Raw genomic sequence first — 12661 nt, forward strand, 5'->3', positions numbered from 1 at the left:
GGTAACTCTTATGTTATGTATATTTTACTCTAATAAAAAAAATTTCAATAAGGTGTTAGTATTAGCTGTGTTTCTTCATGTGCAATATTTCATTTATTCTTTTGCAACCATGATGACTATTTCCTTCATTTTATAGATGAATTAAGGTCCTAAGAAGTTAAGTATCTGTCAAAGTCCTCAGAGCTTGTATATGGCAGAGCAAAACTCAAACTTACACCTCTGAGACCAAGCCCAGTGCCTGGTCCATTATACCAGAGCTGCCTCACAAGTGAATAGTATGTGGTGGAATGGAGCAGGGAGAGAGAAAAGTAAAAAGGGGGAGGGAAGGAGGAAGAGAAAGAGAGAGACGTGAAGTTCATGACTACAGCTATCAGAAGTTCACTGAAATTGTACAAAAATAAAATTTGTCTTCACACATAGCATAAGTATAGGAAATGATACTTCTACACTGAAAAGTAAAAGATAACTAAAGCCCTTCCACTAGATTGTTTTTATTCAGAATATCTTTTAAAGCGGTAAAATAACTGTGAAAAATAATCTTCCTGCACATTCATGTTTATATCATATCGAGAAATTTCATGTTCTGATTAAATAAAAGCAAAACCCTAAAGTTCTTACTATTTTAACAGAGTACAGCCAATTATAATAAACTAGAGGCCCAGTGCACAGATTTGTACACATTGAAAGGAAATTAATTAGAGGGTGGCCAGTGGGGTGGGACTGGGCGAGACAGGCCAGATACGCCCTGGAGCCAACCTCCCGCATCCCTCCCCAGCTGGCTGCACCTGGGGCAGTGCCAGGGCTCGAAGGATATCTGTGGAGTGAGCGGGGTCCCTCCGGTAGGTGGGGTCCCTCAGCCTGACCTTCGGGGCCGAAACCGGCAGTCCGACATCCCCCAAAGGATCCCAAAATGTGAGAGAGCACTCTGCAAAGTTGCTGTCACTCTGCAGCTCCTTCATTGAACGTCTGCCCCCTGGTGTCAGTATGTGTCATAGCTACCATTCGAAGCATCTGCCCCCTGGTGGTCATTGCACGTCATAGCTACTGGTCAGATGGCTGAATGGTTAGGCTTTTATATATATAGATTCTGCCATAGAAATATTGTAAATACATTCTCCCGTATGAGAACCAGTCTTTTTCTTCCCAACTTTTTGGCAAAACAAATTACATGTTCAGCATTTACTACATAGCACTACGGTGCCTGATGTCTCAATATATAGGTATAAAATACTTAAACAATGGAAGGGAAAACAAATTGGATCAGTTGGAAAGACATAATCTATGATATCTAACTGCACTGACTTTCTTAATGTCATACCAGAAATAGTTAACAATGACTAACTCTACTACTCAAGGTTTTCCCCCTACTCCCTGAGTGGCAATAGATGTCTTGATTAAAAATAAACAGGATTCTAATTAATGATTGGGAAAGACCCAATAAGGTTCAGGACACAATGTTCTTATTAGATTAACTATGAATGAGTTATCATCTAAGAGCAAATAAAATACAAATCAACCTGTATATCAAATTCAGGACTTTGAAGTTTAAAAAAAATCTCTCTTTAGGGTCAATTAGGGGTTAAAATGAATGATGTTACCTCTTCCCAGTCTATGCTTAGAAAACTATAACCCATTTGTTTCTCCAATACTCCCCACAGCACACAGAGGCTCATAGTCTCCCTCAACTACTGTTTTCTCATCTCTGTTTCCCTAACACTGTTCACACAAAATATTCTGAATTATCTTCCTCCCAATAAAGGACAAATCCCAAGTCAAACAACAAGAAATCTAGCCTCTAAATGCTTCCTGAGGGGAAGATGGGAAATGACACAGGCCAGAACCATCCCACACCACAATGTCAATGACACTTCTTCGCCATCTGAGGAAAGCTGTTGTGAAGAGATAAGTCCTGTTGTTTCAACCTAACAAGAGATCAAGGTATTCTTCAAGAAAATCAATTTTCTCTGTCTCAATCTACATTATTTTTAAGAAGGAGACCTTAAACAGGCCAAATTTGTAATGTTCTCAAAAAACAAAGACATAATTGAATACTTTTGAGAAGGTATAGCTTAGAAATAGTTTTCTTTGGAAGGCAGAACTAGAAATTATCTTAATCGAGGCCATTTGAAACATAATCTTGTTTCTTACTATATACTAAAGTTGTTACTCCTTAGTTTGTGAATTACAAGCCTATAGCATAAAATCAAAGTTATAAAAATATAAATATATCCATCATCTCCAAAAGTTGCCTCCTACCCTCTTTATTTATCATTAGTGTGTGTGTGTGTGTGTGTGTGTGTGTGTGTGTGTGTGTGTGTGAGATGAGAACACAGAACATCAGATCTACTCCTTTCACTAATTTTTCAGTATATAATACAGTATTCTTAACTACAGGCATCATGATGTTCCACGGGTGTATTCTTATCTCCAAACTCATCAAGTTGCATACATTAATATGTATAGCTTTTTGTCTGTCAATCAGACCTCAATAAAATGGTTTAAAATATATATATATATATTTAAAAAATATTTTTATACATAAAAATATTTTTGACATAAAAACTTTTTATAGAGACATGTTTATGTTTTGTTAAAAAATAAGAAGAAAAGGGCAGGGCAGGAAGGGAAGGGAAGGGAAGGGAAGGGAAGGGAAGGGAAGGGAAGGGAAGGGAAGAAATTTGAAACATTCCAATCTGGGCAGTACCTGTGACTCAGTGAGAGAGAAGACAGAATACACATCTCATCTTTTTGAGATGAGAACAATCCAAAATAATTCTTCAAAAAGAAGTGATTTATTTTACTGTGTACAATAACACCAATTCCCTAAAGTGGTAGCTTTCAAATGTCTTTAAAGCGTTGGAATTTTATGAAAACAAAATCATAAGTAAACCACCACTGTATGAAAGAGATAAGGTAGACGCATGCTGGTTGTAGCAACCTGGGAGGCCAGGCCAGGTCCCTTTGACCTTTCTCTCAGCACAGCGCAGAAGCTGAAAGCTTCACCATACAGTTTGAAAAACAGACTTTTGGTTTTCACTCTGGGTAAAACCAATAGAGAATATGTTAAAAATGAATGATACATGGTGGGTACTTCATAAAAAAGAGTATCAAATAAGAAACCCTTTCACCATTGACTTATTAGAAAGCAAGCTCTTCAAGCAATAATCAGGAGAATCCTAATTTCTCTAATGAATTATTAGAGAGCACTTGAGATGTTTGAGAATGGCTGGCTAAACAGTGTACTTGTGTTTCTTCATTTACTGGTATGTCCTGTTGGATTCACCAGTCTCCACAACAGGAAACCACCAATAGTAGAAACTCACCAATAGTAGAATCACTACTAGTAAATGGCATGAGATTCAGAGGAGGTGCCCACAGGAAGACTGGCAACACACTCACAATCCCTCCTGACCCTTTCATTCGACCACATGCTCATAGGTACACTGACAATTCACCACTGCCCTCCCATTTGCAAGAAAAGTCTTCCTTCTAGAGAGCCCATAACTCATTCTTGTTCAACTTATTTTACTTCATACTTCACGCTTTACCTACAATAAGAAAGTCACTTGAATGTTCTATTCTCCTGCTTGATTTAAAACAGTAACTTTTATAATTATTTTTACCATTATTACTAATGTGATTGAACTTCTTACTGGGTATGACAGACCCAATGAAAAAAAGAATTTCAGCAGAGAAGGAAGGAGAGGGGAGGGGAGGGGAGGGGGAAAGATGACAGCTACCTTCAGTTTAAACTTTCTAAAATCAATGGTAGGATTGGGGGAGGGGGGTCAGAGGTGGTAAAATTATCACTTGCTTAACTGTAACTAATCACCGAATAGGATAATGGCTGGGGTGTGCATGGAAGGAAAACCACCCTAAAGCATCTGATTTTGCACTAAATTTCCAGGCAAGGGGAGACAGCACTTCCATCCACTCTATGAGTGTCTCTTGCTCTAACAGTGTTCATTATATGAGCAGCAAGTACTATCTTGTGGAAAGGACAGGAAAGCCACTTTTTCCCTCATTTATTTTTATTGGAATTGCCAAAGAAAGGAATACTTCAGAAGCGGTGTTGGGAGCATAGGATGCATAAGAAATTTGCCTGAAAAAGCAATCTGCTCAAAAAATGCAAAGAATGGGAGAGCCAACATTTAAAGCATTTTTAACTAATGTATTTATGCCTGTATAACCACCTAAAATCATAGTAATTATTCCATTGCACAAAAAATAATTGCAAAGGATAATGTTTTACTAGGATACTTATCTAGTTATTTAGGAAATTTTAAAATATGTTTTTATTGATTTTAGAGAGAGAGGAAGGGAGAGGGAGGAAGGGAGAGAAACATTGATCAGCTACCACCTGCATGCCCCCTACTGGGGATCGAGCCCACAACCCATGCATGTGCATGGGACCACACCCATCCAACTGAGTCACACCAGCCAGGTCTAGTTATTTAGGAATTTTTACACCCTTCTGCAAAACTTTAAAACTTAGATAAATTGGCAAAGCATGATTAAAGAGACTAAGAGAAATAGAAAGCTACCAAAATGAATCAACTAGATATTACTGATGTAACAGAATATTAATGTATGTAAGAAATCCAGTAGATCTGTGCTCAAATCTTAGTTGTAGGCTATGCTATGAAAGCCTAAGAGTTATTCAAGAACAAGGAACAAAACAGAAGGGGAGATACACAAATGCTCTAAAAATGTGTACATGCTCATGCAAGACTGAGTCAACCCTGTGAGGTAGCTGGAATAAAATATATGAATGCATGCCTACAAGAGGGAGCTAACAAAGGAAGTGTTTTCAGAAAGGGTGGGAAGGTACAGCTAAAGAGTTGCCTTCTATCATGAGATTCTCAGGAAGCCAGTATTCTAATAGAGCAAAAAGAGAAAGCAATATAAAGACCTTGTTAGGAAAGCTCTCCCAATACCAACTAAAAAATGACATGCCAGGCAACCAGCTTCCACTCAACACAATCTGAAAATCAGCATTGTATTCACCTTGGCGCTTCTGCCCAATACAGTGATTTATTTAGCTGCTGATTTATGTTCTTAACAGAAGCTACTGGTGACTCAAAAACTCACTAGTAGAGTACAGACATTCATCAGCCATTTGCTGAAGTGCTACCCTAAATACAATCTGGAATGGAAGGTAGACCAGCTGGCTGGTAGAGTAGCCAGGGCTATAAGCAGTATTGATATTGATACAAGGACTTATGATGACCTCCATAGTGGCCAGTGTTATGGTTCTACCCCTGGCTTACATCTTTGACCCACTCTCTGGTTATTCAAGGACTAGATGAACCAGTGCACATCCAATAATATCAGAAAAACAGTTCTAATATGTGCCCTGAAAGGGCAAGAACAAAAGGGGACATAGCCTCACTAGTAACTAGAGAAATGCAATTATTCAAGTATATTTTATATCTATTTAATTATTTTTTAAAAGAATAATGCTCAAGGCCAATGAGTAGATATATGGCATCACACAGAAGATACGTCATCATTATTTAACAAAAAAATAGACCAGAAATTATTCTCTAGACTAAACAAACCCAAGAAATGCTTAATTCTTAGATGTGATAGAAGTAAATATTCACCTACTCAGGCTTTGGGAGGTAGCAACATTGTTGAGAAACACTGTTTATCACCATGCCTCATGCGATAGGAGGGAAATTCTGTTCTCTTCCCCACTATTTCAAAACTTCATTTAGAGGAAATTAAAAACTAAAAAAAAATACTTCAGTCTTTAATTCCTTAGTTTTAACATCTTTGTCTCATCAGCTTTCAGGAAGGCAATAAGATTTCACTTTGTAACTTGAAGAGCATTATCCTCTAAAATGGAACTGATATGATAATATACCTCTATTAACTTGTTTTGTGTGTGGAAAGGACAGACACTCCATTAGGATAGGCATCTTAAATATTAGCAAAACCTGTTTTCTAGACCAGCAGTTGCCAATGGGTGGTCCGTAGACCACTGGTGGTCCATGAGGTCAAAAAGGTTGGCGACCACTGTTTTAGACAGTCACTTTGCTATTTCAAATCAGGGTATGAATAAAGTCTGTTACAACCATTTTAATAAGATTTAATTTTTCCAGCTTTATTGAGATATAATCTATATGTGTGTGTGTGTGTGTGTGTGTGTGTGTGTGCGCGCGCAAAGGGGAGTTCGACCAGGAGACCGGGAGTTTGATCGCTTGCTATGACGTGCGCTGACCACCAGAGGGCAGCGCAGAATGAAGGAGACCCTGGCCCTAGCCAGCAGCCAGCAGCCAGGGAAGGAAGACCCCAGCCAGCAACTGGAAGGCCCCAATAGGCCCTGATCGCTGGCCAGGCCTGGGGACCCTACCCATGCAAGAATTTCGTGCACCAGGCCTCTAGTTGATACATAACATTGTATAATTTGAAGATGTGCAATGTAATGATTTAATATGTATATTTTGTGAAATGACTACCATAATAACATTAGTTAACACATCTGTCATCACATACCATTACAATTTTTTAATGGTGAGAATAATAAGATCCAATTTTTCCCCTACAAAATATACAGGTGAAATATGTGGAAAGAGAGATGAGATCATGGGCAACAAAGAGCATGACATTGTGATAAACTAACTCTAAACCCTGTAAAGTACAGAGCATCTGAGATGTCAAGTTTTAACAACGACAAAAATGCTGATCCTTTTTCTGAAAAGCACATTTCTTTTTTCTTGCCTTCTTTTCATGTTCTTATTATCACTACAGGGTAAGGCCCAAGAGGAGGAAATCTGTTCTGACCTTTCCTAACAATAAAAACATATCAGAGAAGGTGGGAATGAATTTGAGAATCACAGGTCAATGATATTTTTGGCATTGCAACTTTATATTCATCGTGGGAGCTCCCTCCCCAACACCATGTGCCCTGCCCACCCCTTTTCAGTCCATGGCTCCCTGGCCGCCCACAATTATTCATACAGCCCTGCTAAATGATTTTCTTCCCCCTGCCTGGCATAACAACAAAGCTCAGGAGCAGGAAGGAATGCCGCTTCAAGGCAGGTCAGACAGTGATGTAATTAACAGATCAAGGAGAAGTGTTATTTCAGGCGGGCCCATATAGCAAGAGAAGGGTTGACGTCTTGGGTCATGACATTACCAGCAAATTACAGTCACCACAGCACAAATCTCTAAATCAATTTTTTTTCTCCAAGCGAATAAAAGCATATGTAAATATTAACCTCTCCTATGAAAGTTGCATATAGAAATTTTAATTAGAAAGAAATTTTAAACAAGTTTGAAAAAGGAATCTCCTCCATCCCACACTAAGTAAAGTGCAGGGTATGTATTTTTTTATGTCTTTGCCAAATAGGTTTCTTAAGGAATCAATAATACAGGAAATAAAGTCAACCCACAAAGAACTGAATTCCATAGATGATAGGTGCTGGGGACATAGAGGTAATTAACCCCACTCCCCACTTATAAAGAGTAAGCTAGTTGAGGAGGTTGTCAACAGTTAGTTTTATGTAATCAAACAGAGGACAATTTGTGGGTTTAGTGCTTCAGCCACAAGTCCAGCAGAGAGAGAAATGAGATGTCTTGTTCTATCTTTCCAAAAAAGACAAAAATGCAGTTGACTAAAGGTCTGGGACTCAAACTCATGATTACAGAGGAATTAGAAACCAATGAGACCTGGCTTTACAAGTATGTTCTTTAATAGACACTACAAGTCATGTGATCAGGTAGTTCTAGCCATGAATAAGAGAAGTGCATCTCACTTAGGTGGTTGTGCTTTCAATTCAAGGAAGGGATCTGATCGTACATGAGAAGTTTCTCATTCCGTGTTGCAAAAGCATCGGCTACTTTTACTCTCTTTAATGTATTGTTTTCCATTTTTAAATAACTACTACAGTATGACTCATTGGCTTTAGAAGTAATAACTGACCAAGTAAATAGCAAATGCCAAAGTCAATAAAAATAAAAGTTAGGCCCTGGCCGGTTTGGCTCAGTGGATAGAGCATTGGCCTGTGGACCAAAGGGTCCTGAATTCGATTCCGGTCAAGGGCACATGCCTGGGTTGCAGGCTCAGTCCCCAGTGGGGGGGTGTGCAAGAGGCAGCCAAGCAATGATTCTCTCATCATTGATGTTTCTATCTCTCTCTCACTCTCCTTTCCTCTCTGAAATCAATAAAAATATATTTTTTTTAAAAAATAAAGTAAAAGTTAGTACAAGACTCCCCCACATATACCTAAAAGTGAAAAAAACAAATGAAAATAAAAATAATTAAATAGATGTTGTTATGACTCTTCAAATGACTGAATGCTCAGGTGATATCAGAGAAACCATGGTTGAGATGACAAACATCAAAGTATTTTTCATGCTCAGGTAAAACAACATGAATTGAGAACTACCACTCTAGTTCAAAGTCACTTCCAAGCTTATGTGAATTCCTTCAGGCCAGGGGCCATCTTACACATCTTTATATCCTCAGCACCTAGCATACACCTGGCAAACAGTAGGCACTCAGTACTACAGCAGATAAGTGTTCTGAATGTACATGGGAGAAAGAAAATATTAAAGGCCTGGTTCTCATCTCTGTTCACTCCCAGCAATTCAAACACTGAAAATATTGATAATTTACTGTAGCTAAGGAACTTCTGTCTATTAAGGCAGGCATCCCTGAAAGAAAGTCTGAGCACTCAGGAACAGTGACTGCAGACACCTACTCAGCACAGCCCAAGGTGGAATGCGTGGCTTGCCGGGCAGCTTGGCCACTTTCCCATCTCCAAAATAATCAATTGCACAAAGTAAGTTTAGCCCCAAAACCATTTGGACTTTGTCTCTCCATCAACATCTGGGTTCAGCATGATTCCTGACCTCTACTTCAAACTGGAGATTTCAAACACTGCACACCTCACTTAACAAGAAAGTAATGTCATTAGGCAAGGCCAGGGGCAACACACAAGCCAGAATTAGTAGAAACACTACATAGAAATGATTCTGGTGTCCTTCGAAATGTTTCTAAACATCTAAAATACTGAAACTACTTTTCAGGAAGAAAAAATGTAAATATGCTTTCTCAGATTAAATGTATTCATATTATTAGAGAGAAAGCTAGCTTCCAGGAAGCTAAATGTAGACCTATAAAGACAAAATAAGCTTTTTTTTCTTTCCAGATAGAGCATAACTTCTCTCTCTGCTGTAGAGTTTGACTGAGAAAACTTGGTCATAACCTGGGAGACCCAATAACTAATTTTTTTTTTAAGACATGTCTTTAACTGACCTAGTTTGGAAGCCTGAATGCTTTTAAATTGCCAATGAACTGAAACCATTCATGAGAATGAGGCTTTTGAATGCTGAGAATGTTCTTGGGGCTCAGCACAGAGATATTTGGCATAGATGACTGTAAATATTTGTAAAACTCTGAGTTTAGACAGTGTTTGACCACATTTAAGCCTCACTTCCAGCACAGTAGTAGTGTAGGAGCAAGTTATCTAGGGTGATTGGTTTGGGGGACTTTTTGGTTGAGTTTTTTGTTTGTTTTAAATAAAAAGCCAAGCAACCCAATTCAGCAACTCAATACTTTTTTACATTCTCTATACAAGTCTGCCGTTTCCATTAGTCAGAGGCTACTTTTTAAAACAGGTTTCTTTTTTTTTTCCTTTCCTATTGTTCACAGTTTATGCCACTACAAAGACTAAAATACCAGTCACAGGTGTGCAAGAGGAAGGAGGAGTTGGGAGAAAATGTGGCCTTGGATTTCCTAATACAATTCTCTCCAAATGGCTTTGTGGCTCTGCTATAGCTATCATTCTTTTCCTCCCTCCCCGCCCCCTTCTCCTCATGAAGATAGGATTGGGAAGGGAGGACAGAGTAAAGAGAAGGAGGAACCAGCAGAGGAATCTGAGGTGAAAAGCACCGGAGATCAAGAGGCTCATCGCAGTGAAAGCTGCAGCAGCCTGATACTCTCATTAGCCAGCAACTCAGTGAAGACTGGCTGGGTTTCTTCTTCCTCTTACCCACACCCTAAAAACTGAGTCATCTCAAAGTTCATTTATTTCGCTTCTGCTTAGACACCCCCAATCTGCTGCTTCAGACATGTTAGATACGTTTTTCTTTAATTCATACCTGGCTAGATTCAAATACACATCCAGAAGTGCCAAGTTAGAAGAAGCGGGAGAGAGTCCTGTTAGGAGCCCCAGCTAATGTTTTGATAAGATCCATGTGCGGCAGAAAGGAGAAAGTGAGTGACTATAGTGGATGCATGAAGACAGAGAACATTTTCCCCGAAAGAATTCATTTCTGAGAGATCTGAATGTGAGAAGTACAGGCATCAGGAGTAGACTTACAGCAGAATCACTGAAACGCACAACAAAAGCAAAAGGTACCCTGGAAAGGGTAAGCTAAAATACCTATTCTCTGCTGAAGCAGCAGGAGCCAGTTTCATTTTAACTTAAATTTGAGCACAGCAGTATAAGATCGGAGTTTCGCTTTGTTTTATCAGCAACTACCTGACAAAACAATCTGCATAATGTATGGCCAAGAACCCATAGATAATATAACAGCTTGTTAATATCTATGTGTGTCAACATATTGCTGTGCATTTCCAAGTAACAGAAGGTAAACAGCTGAGGCTATGCCAACTTTTGGTCTCCCTTTAAGACATGGGGAGGCTTGATCTAACCTTGAATTTTCCAATGCATTCGGTGGACTGTTTTAATAGTAATTAAACTAGCTTCTTTTTACCTTTACAAAGACATCTATTTTTTAAAAGTTAACAGGTGTTTAAAGGCATTCAGAATGAATTCAATTCTGTATGGTTGACGCACGAGACCCAGGACATAACGCTAAAACCCATGGTATCATAGTTTCTTGCCCTTTTTCCTTTTCTTGGTCCAACACCCCCCGGGTCTTGGAATGCCTGCAGCTTTTGAAAAGCCAGCTAGACCTACCTGGCCGAAGAGCTCGGGTCCTCCGCCGCCGGGCTTCTCGGCAGCCTCCAGCTCGCACACCCGCACACCCGGGAAGAGGAGCTGTTTCGTTCTCTCCCTCGTCCTCCGGGCTCTGCAGCTGACAGCTTTGCGCTCTGCAGGGCTGTAACAGCACTGGGCTCCGGGACCTGCGGGGCCGGCGGAGGAGGACCTATCACCAAGCGCCTCCTGCCTCGGGAGCTGCTGCGGTTCCCCGGAGCCTTGCAGAGCGTGGGGCGCAGCTCGCCAGCAACAGCAGCAGCAGCAGCAGCAGCGCCAGGAGCCGGGCGTTTATTTATACAGGAAGCTCAGGCGCGGCACTTCCTACTTCCCATCCGAGCCGCACTTCAACTGCAGGTGATGGTCTTAACCCTGTCCGAACCGCCCCCGAGCTGCGGAGCAACCCCGTCTCCTGCCGCAGGCTCCGCTAGACAGGACCTCCCTCCTGTCTTCTGGGACGGCCGCCGCGGAGACCCAGAGCAGGGCGCCCCGCAGCAGCCCCTAGTGTCCTTCATCCTGCCCGGCCATGCCACCTTTGGCCTCCAGAGCTTGCTGCTTCTCTGCTGCATTGGGTCCTCCGCGGGCACCTTTGTCTCCCTCCTTCCCAGCTCTTTAAATGTTTTTCTCCTACTTCCAACAGCCCAGAACGGCCTTCCCACCTTGCCGGAAAACTGTTTTTAGAAATACTTTCCATGCACATCTCATCAAATATACCTTGTACCTAGTTATTGAAATAGTGTTGACTATATTCCCTAAGCCAGTGATGGCGAACCTATGACACGCGTGTCAGAGGTGACACGCGAACTCATTTTTTGGGTTGATTTTTCTTTGTTAAATGGCATTTAAATATATAAAATAAATATCAAAATATAAGTCTTTGTTTTACTATGGTTGCAAATATCAAAAAATTTCTATATGTGACATGGCACCAGAGTTAAGTTAGGGTTTTTCAAAATGCTGACACTCCGAGCTCAAAAGATTCACCATCACCGCCTAAGCTGTACTTTACATCCCCATGACTGTTCTGTAATAGTCAATTTGTACCCCTAAGCCCTTCACCTTTTTCACCCATCGCCCCCCCCAAACCACCTCCCATCTGGCAACCTTCCACATGTTCCTTGCATCTGAGTCTGTTTCTGTTCTGCTTGTTCGCTTAGTTTGTTTTTTAGATTCAATGGTTGATAGATATGTATTTATTGCCATTTTATTGTTCATATTTTTTTTTCTTCTTTTCCTTTAAAGAAGACCCTTTAGCACTCCATGTAATACTGGCTGGTGGTGATGAACTCCTTGAAGCTGATTTGTCCTTTTGTGTCGAATGGTAAAATGAAAACGCAGGCAAATGAAATCATGACCGACTTAGTTTACCTCATAAAATACTGGCACACCTTTATGATACAATGATTTTGCTTGAAATGCTTTGTCAACAGATTATGTGGGAACACTTAGTAACCTAACAGCTTGTACTCTCAACCAAAGAAAATGTAACCAAGTGATCTGGAAGCTGCGGGGAACTATGACTGTGCCTTCCTTACTCTGAAACCTTAGACTCTTAATTTGTCGAATGTTTAGAACAGATTATACCCTTGCTCCCCACACCCTCCAGGGGTCAAAATCACAGTCCCAAATCTGTGGCAGTTTAGAAAAACCTTTACTCTGATACAAGAATCATTCTGTGCTCCCTCTGCAACCTCCCTCTCCTTTTG

The 12661-nt window shown here is 40.3% G+C and overlaps 1 protein-coding gene across 2 annotated transcripts in view; it reads right to left on the reverse strand.

Moving 5' to 3' along the window:
* Nucleotides 1-12661, reverse strand: part of RNF144B (ring finger protein 144B) — a 126470-nt gene that overhangs the window by 64742 nt on the left and 49067 nt on the right. Inside the window, exon 1 of one of the 2 annotated variants that reach the window (XM_005860809.2) lies at nucleotides 10938-11180. The exons of the other annotated variant lie outside the window; for it this stretch is intronic. The gene's annotated coding sequence lies outside the window, so the exon portion shown is untranslated. Of the gene's footprint in view, nucleotides 1-10937; nucleotides 11181-12661 lie in introns of those variants that run through there. 2 annotated transcript variants of the gene reach the window in all.

The sequence above is a fragment of the Myotis brandtii genome, unplaced genomic scaffold, assembly GCF_000412655.1.
Source record: "Myotis brandtii unplaced genomic scaffold, ASM41265v1 scaffold1402, whole genome shotgun sequence".
NCBI classification, from domain to species: Eukaryota; Metazoa; Chordata; class Mammalia; order Chiroptera; family Vespertilionidae; genus Myotis; species Myotis brandtii.